This window comes from Gavialis gangeticus, unplaced genomic scaffold (assembly GCF_001723915.1).
Source record: "Gavialis gangeticus isolate Ggan-Ray unplaced genomic scaffold, GavGan_comp1, whole genome shotgun sequence".
In the NCBI taxonomy this organism is placed as follows: Eukaryota; Metazoa; Chordata; order Crocodylia; family Gavialidae; genus Gavialis; species Gavialis gangeticus.
The window spans coordinates 199,030,900-199,038,171 of NW_017729032.1; the positions used below are offsets into that span (position 1 = coordinate 199,030,900).

At 40.7% G+C, this 7,272-nt stretch overlaps 1 protein-coding gene across 1 annotated transcript in view; it reads left to right on the forward strand.

Annotated features, from left to right (window-relative positions):
• XK (X-linked Kx blood group) overlaps window positions 1-1,779 on the forward strand; it is a 33,243-nt gene extending 31,464 nt beyond the window's left edge. Inside the window, exons 4-5 of the mRNA XM_019523866.1 lie at window positions 913-948; window positions 1,399-1,779. The gene's annotated coding sequence lies outside the window, so the exon portion shown is untranslated. The remainder of the gene's footprint in view (window positions 1-912; window positions 949-1,398) is intronic.
• The last annotated feature ends 5,493 nt before the right edge of the window (window positions 1,780-7,272 follow it).

Genomic DNA, 7,272 nt, shown 5'->3' on the forward strand with positions numbered 1-7,272 from the left:
TTCCAAGTGAGGTGGTGCAGGCTCCCACCCTGGGGGTTTTTAAGAGGAGGTTGGATGACCACCTTACTGGGGTCATTTGACCCCAGTGCTCTTCCTGCCATGGCAGGGGGTCGGACTAGATGATCTGCTCAGGTCCCTTCCAACCCTAGAAACTATGAAACTATGAAACTTATATAGCAAATGAAACAAGATTCTGAACTCAAAATATGCGAGGATTTAACGAGAAACAGTTTCCTAATGTTTTGTTTTAAAAATGCAGTTGAGTCTAATCCTTCTCTTTGTATGCACCCAGGCATTTCCATTGAAATTTGTGCATACCTCAATTTGGCACAAGTAAGAGACTGGATTCCTGAGAGGCTAAGGGATGGAAAAACAGTACGTATTAGAGCCACGTGAAATCTATCTTAGTATACTCTCTAGTAAAAATCCAATATTTTGCAGGTTCACCTCAAATATTTGGCCATCTTTCCAAAATGAAAAGCATTTTGTTCAGAAAGACAGCTTGCTAAGTGTTCATCTGGTCACCATGAAAATGTGTTACTGCCAGCAGAAATGGAAATATTTTGCCCTTTCTTTAGATACCAAGATCTTCTGAAAATGTCAGCTCTTGGATAGGAATGCAATATGTTCTTGCAGAGTCTTAATTGCCAGCCAGTATTAAAGTGCATAACCAGTAGGAGCAATTTAGGAGAATACCAAATGTGGCCTATTGAGATTCAAAAAAATGAAACATTGTTGCATGGCCAAGCTAAGGAATATGGCAACAGTTATTACTCAGAGTTTTGTGCATTTGTAGTCTAAAGGGAGCCCTGACAGAACAAAAGGGAAAATGAATAATGTGCATCTGAGATGTAACGTAAAAATAGTGACTAAACATATTAATGTATGTGTTTATACTAGCTACCTTCACAGATTCGCGCTCGTTGAGACTGCCCAGAATTCTTACAAGTAATGAGTTAATCTGGCATGCCTAAAATTTTGCATGCCTGCCATGAAACATTTCGGAAGAGTCTGAAATTCATAAGGTAAATGTCCACTCTCTGAAAATCAGACTTTTCAAAATCAGCTCCAGAAAAATCAAGCCAACCAAAATCATCAGTGACTCTTGAAACATCTTTTCCCCAGAGTACCGTTCCTTATGTTCTCCAAGTAGAGCATACAGGCCCAAAGTAAGATGTATGACTTCAGAAATGGGAACAAGTGGTCTGGCTCACTGAAAAGCAGGTCTGTATTTTGACACACTTGTGTCAGCTCCTTTCATGCAGTGCCTGATTTAAACATTGGCTGCAGACCCTCACTTTAATGAGCATTTAAATCCATATAGCATAATTGAGCTGAAAAAGTGACACACAATACATGTTACTTTTTTGTATTAGTGTTTGAAAATTCTATTTTCAGATATTCGTTCCTCATTTGGCTAACCTCTCCTGTCAGCACACAACTTGAGTCATCCACTGATGTTACTTCCAGCAAAATGATGAGGGATATAGTTGACAATCAGACAGCAAAGTCAAAGGTAATCAAGGTGTGGATGAATTCAATTGGACGTCAGCAGCCTTGTGAACTGCAGGGTAAGCAGGAAATGAGTTCAGCTTCTTGTTGACAGACACTTGTATTATATTCATGTCATGGTTATGTATGCATTCTGTTCTTGTAAACAGGCTGTCAGTATTTTGTTCCAAGTGGTGCCAAACACAGTAATAAACAAATACATAGACAGATGCTAGTATTTGCTGCTGTTCTGAAGTCTCTGCCCTTAATAAATTTCGGTTTTGTTTTTATGCGTTTCTTTCTTTGTCGTTCCCCCCCAGCCCAAACACACAGTCTTGTATGTTTCATGCATAACGGAGGCCAATTTAGAATTAGAAGCAGTTAGAAATGGAATAACGCAGATTATTTTCTTCTGAGGTTGTTTTTTTGGATCCAAAGGGTCACTCACCATTGTGGCTGCACACGTGAAATGTATGGAGTTTTGCAGAAGTCTCTGAATATGGTTGAAGATATGTACAGATGGGTAAGATGGTTCTATTCAAATCTTTAGAGGGGAAAGAGGCATTACAAAGCGACTGGAAAAGGGATTTTTCCTGGTACCAACATCAAGCATTCAGAGATTACAGTGATTAAAACTATGAAGGGGTATAGATTTTTTTCATCTGTAGATGTACTATAATTTGGGTCAAATAAATGCCTGCTGGAATCATAGATTTATTTGGAACACTGAATTTGTATTAACCCGTTGAAAGACACAAGCATACTGCAGTGCTCAAACTATACATTTATGTATGGGCTAACAAAACATTAAAACTAAGCCAGTCCCAAACTGTGCTGTGACATGCTTTCTATACCATGAGTTCATCCAAGTGTCATCCCTAAGTCTTGATGCTGTGGTCTCTCGTCAACTCATATCAACCCTTGCAAATTTCAAGGTAATTTTGGATACCATTTGACAGTGATTTAAAAGCTAATATATAGTAATGTTGATGCAAAGTATGGCCAAAGTTGTCAAATGCAACCAGTGATTTTTGTCGGGCAACACGGAGCTGGCAAGCCAAGCTCGCGGTGTTGGTCACGGTGGTGCGGCCGGGTGGTGGCAAATTGGATACGGACAGGTGGGAGTTTTGGCGATGGAGTCTGAGCGGCACAGGAAGCGTAATGGTTCCTTAAACAAGATGGAATTTATTTAACTTACGCTTAGATGCGTAGGAAACGATGTCTTCAGTTACAGTGAACAAACAGGTGAACAAACAAAGGGGTCTGTTGGCCCACAGGGTTCTCCAACAAGCCCTTGCTTTCTACCTCTGACGAGGTAGGTGCGGCTGCCTGCTGGATAGTCCTAGGGCTGGTCAACAGCTCATAAATTGGTAACACACAACGAACTGTAACGATGTGACGCCAGTCCAGTAAGGACAACGAAGAGCCGAAATGGTGTCTGAAGCAGAAGTCAGGAGCCAGTGAGACGAACCGAGGATCCAGCCAGAGCCAGTGAGGAACGATCTGAATCGATGTTGATAGCCGATGCCAAAGGTAAGTCGAAGCCAGGAAATCCAAACAGCAATGTAATAACAGCAAAGGACACGGAATGCCAATCGAGGGAGGAGATCAATAGGCCCAGAAGCCTGACTGAAAGACAGTCCCTGGAACACCAGCCTCTGTCTCCAGCTAACGCGATCTCTCTCCGATCTTCCCCCAAGGGAGGGGCTCACAGAACTTTTATGTGAATTTAGTGGCCAATCAGAACACTCAGAGGGAAGAAATTTCTAGTCAGATTACCTCATGCTTTTGCTGTTGCTGAGCATGCGTCTGTGGGGAAAGTAGGTCAAACATGACTGACAGGTCACCCAGGGGGCACGAGCTGGGTGAGCCTTGGAACTTTCCACTTACAGACTTCAACTGCGCATGTCAGGTACAGAACTTTTGTGTTGGCAGCATATACTTAGGATTTTTCCGAGACAATTTTGTATGCCTCCTGGAGCAGAACTTGGCCTCCAAGGGCAGCCATGACACCCCCTAGTTGTCACTCGACTCCTGCCCCGACTCCAGGTCCTTGGGGCCTCCTCTCTTCTTTCTTGCCTGTCATGCCTTGATGTAATTGTTCTTAGTGTGAAAAGGAGGCTGCCCAAGGGTCCCAGAGTGAGCCCAGTCCTTGAGCACTCTCAGTCATGGCCCTCATGGCCTTATTTTTGCTCCAGGGCACTAGCCATCTTTTGGGCCATTTGTGGCATCTGTCCACACCTCAAGCCATGCCCGTGCCTTGCAAATGTTACCCTAGATCAGGGGCAGGCAGCTGTTTCAGGTGGAGGGCTGCTTAATGAGTCTAGTCTAGTTTTCTTACATTCTGCCTTTTTCTGGTCCACTGACTCTAAATAGGTAATGCAAAATGGAACAGCTTTGACATGAGGGACTGAGGGGGCAGTAGCCTGCTGGTTAGGACACAGGCCTGGTAGATGTGGGTTTGAACCACCACAGGTAAAGGAGGGAATTGAATCCAGGTCTCCCACATCCTGTATGAGGCATCAAACTGCTGAAATTTATAACATAAAAGGGGAGGTACCTCCTCAATACGAAAGTATTGAGCCTGATTTTATTGAATTCCTCAAACAGAATTGGCAATGTAACTTGTAGCTTGTGAACCCTAATAGGGCCGAGGCCTGAGTTAGAAGCTCAGCTTCTCAGTGCAGAGATTAACTCGTTGCTTCTTGTCCTAACCTCAGTATCTAAGGAGAACAATTCTTCCATCCTCCTTTTTTATGGCAACCTTTGAAAAATATAATACTTCTTAGGCTACCCTTTCATCTTTTTTTCTCCCAGCTTCTTCCACCTCAGGTAACTTGCTTCCCAAACCCCTAATTCCCTTTGTGGTTATCCTTTGTATCTTCTCCAGTTTATCTATAGCCTTCTTAAAATGCAGAGTCCGGAGTTGGATTAGTACTTTAGTTGGGGCCTAATCAGTACTGAGCAGAGTGTTACTGTTACTACCCACATTTTGATATATGTCTGTTAGCCCAGTGCAAGAAGCATTTTTATCTTTTTACCCTTTTTTTTTGCAACAGTAAATAGACCAATCTGCATTCACTGTCCCCACAAAGTGAAAAAGAGAAAACAACAAGCACAAGCAAAGAAAGTAAGCTTGTTTTATTAAAACAAACCCATATAAATAATCTACGTTGTGCTAAAAAGTCAAGCATTGTTCTAAAAGAAGTACCAAGGGAAGAATCTCCTTCTCTCTCAAATGTTTTTACCTACTATTGATACACAAGCTTTAATTAAGGTAATTATCAATGAAAACAATTAGCGGTTAAAATACACTTTGATTTTAGTATGTTAATTTTTGTAGTATGCTTCACCGCTTCCTCTGTGTAGTCAATAAGTCAATCACCTCTATTGTGTTTGTGGGTTTTTTCTCCCACACAGCCACAAAGGAAAGGGAAAGATTTTAGAAATCTTTGACTGCAAATTCATAAACATTTTGCAGGGCACTGCAACAGTATGTTTTTCCTCTTGTCTAGTATTACTGCAATAGACTAGGACTTATATTTATTTCATCACAGTATATCCAGCAGCTTAATTCTACAACTGCCATATAAGGTAAAAGCTGTACATATGCCAATGGTAAAGAGAGGAGAGGAATAAAAAAGGAAGACACACACATAGCTACAAAGCAAAAGCAATTGGTGTGGACTATTGACATCATTATTCTATTGGGTGTAAAAGGAAAATAATTTTTACAATATCTTGGCTGTCTTTTGTTAATCTATGACAAGTGATCAATCATGTTGTTGCTGTCTCATTAATCAACTAATAAGATGATTCTCTGAAAGATCAGCATATCTGTCCTACATGCACAGATAAAAGATGTTATTTCCATTGTTGTATATCTTGATTTAGAGGTACATGGTTGTGTAATGGACCAGATAAACTTGAAAATATTCCAAAGGGACATGACCAAAGATTCTGGGGAGGGGGCACAACAAGTGAAAAATTACTTTTGTCTTGCAAGGAAATAAGAACCTCATTAGGAATGTCGACATTGTGCCACAATGATTTATTACAAGACAAATCAAGGGAAGGTTGGTGAAAGTGTTGTACAGTTAACAAATCAAATGACTCAACTGCCAATTACAGATGACTTTTCAGTCCGACTTGCCATTTGGTACAAAATGAAGTGGAAACCCCCACAGGCCTGAGCAGGGATCCATTAGCTAACATCTATCAATCACTCTTCCTGTAGTCACTCAATAGAGCAATCGAAAATCTATGGGCTTGAGCTGCTCTCTTAACAAAGCATAAATCAACTGTCTTTTTTTCCTTAGTATGACTGCAAAACAACAACCATCTTTTTCACCAAAGAAAGGGGAGGCTTCAAAAGGCCCACAGCAAGGAAAGGCCAGGAAAATTTTACTGAAAGGAGATAAAAATCTAAACCAATAAACAGCTTTGCTGCAGTATTAGATGTATTGCTCCTTCTGAGAAACATCTAATAAGTTAAATTACGTGTGTAGATTTCACATGTGTAAAAACTGCATGTGTGTGCAGGGTTACAGTAATCACTGATTTAGGAGGAGAGTTTTGAAATACTGCTTCCAGTTGTCTAAAGAGGTCTGGGAACAATGTATCCAAAATAAAATTAAAAAAAGGAAATTATTCTTCCCTTCTGTAATTTAACCTCTTTCAAAAATGGGCATATGTGGCATGGAAATCACTTATTTTAATAACACTTTTAGATAAGAGCTTCACAGAAAAAGGTAGGGGGATTGAAAGGCTCTATGCAGAATACTGTAAATTATGTTGTGAGATTCAGTAAAGGTTCCATATTAAAAGCTGGATAGCATTTCTACTTGGATGAAAGCCAGAGATTAAGCATGGGGTCTATGCATCACTTAAGAACCACTGAAGCCCTTCAGAGGGAAAGAAATCTGAGTTTCTCCTGAACATCTTGTTATGTTCCCAATACTTGGTTGAAATTCCCCCATGTGCAGAGGATATCATTAAAACTTAAGCACTACACAGAGTTCTCTTTGAAGCCATTAAGAGCTTTGCAAGGTGCATTCTCATTGGGACAAATCCAGAGGAAGGACATAGCAGCTATTATTTTTCCCCATGAAACCATTCAAAGGGAAGCATATCAACTTGAAACTTCTGGGACAAGGGAGAGAGCTTAAGTAAGAGTTAATGGTGCATAGGTGGGGCTGCACCACAGGGGCTAATTTCACCTACCTACATGAATGGGTTTCATTGGTTTGAGGTTTGTTTGTTTTAAATATCAGCCGATTAGCCAGATTCCTGGCACCATAGTCCATTACAATACAGTATCTAATTTAGGACTCTCCATTAAACATGACAATATCCCATAGCAGTCCCCTACTGATAATATTCAGAGCTAAATTACCATAGTACAAAATGGAATGAGCCAAAGGTTATATCTACAAGGTGCCTTGCTGTGAGACTGGCAAGGTCTCTCTGTAGAAATCTGCTCTGTCTATGAAGTTGCCTAGTCACAGCCACACAGATGAGTTTCTAGAAGGGAAATAAACAAAAGCACCACCACGAAGTTTATTTATTGTTATAGGTAAAATTACCCCAGCACAGTTAAAGAGATACAACTCTTCCTAGCAGAGATGCAGGGAACAAAGGCATTTTATACTAATAGCTATTCCTGCACAAGAAGAGGAATACCTATAATGGCATAAGGCACTCTTATTCCAGGATAGCTGCATGGATACCATATTACTACAATCATAGAATCATAGAATCACTGAGTGGGAAGGGACCTAG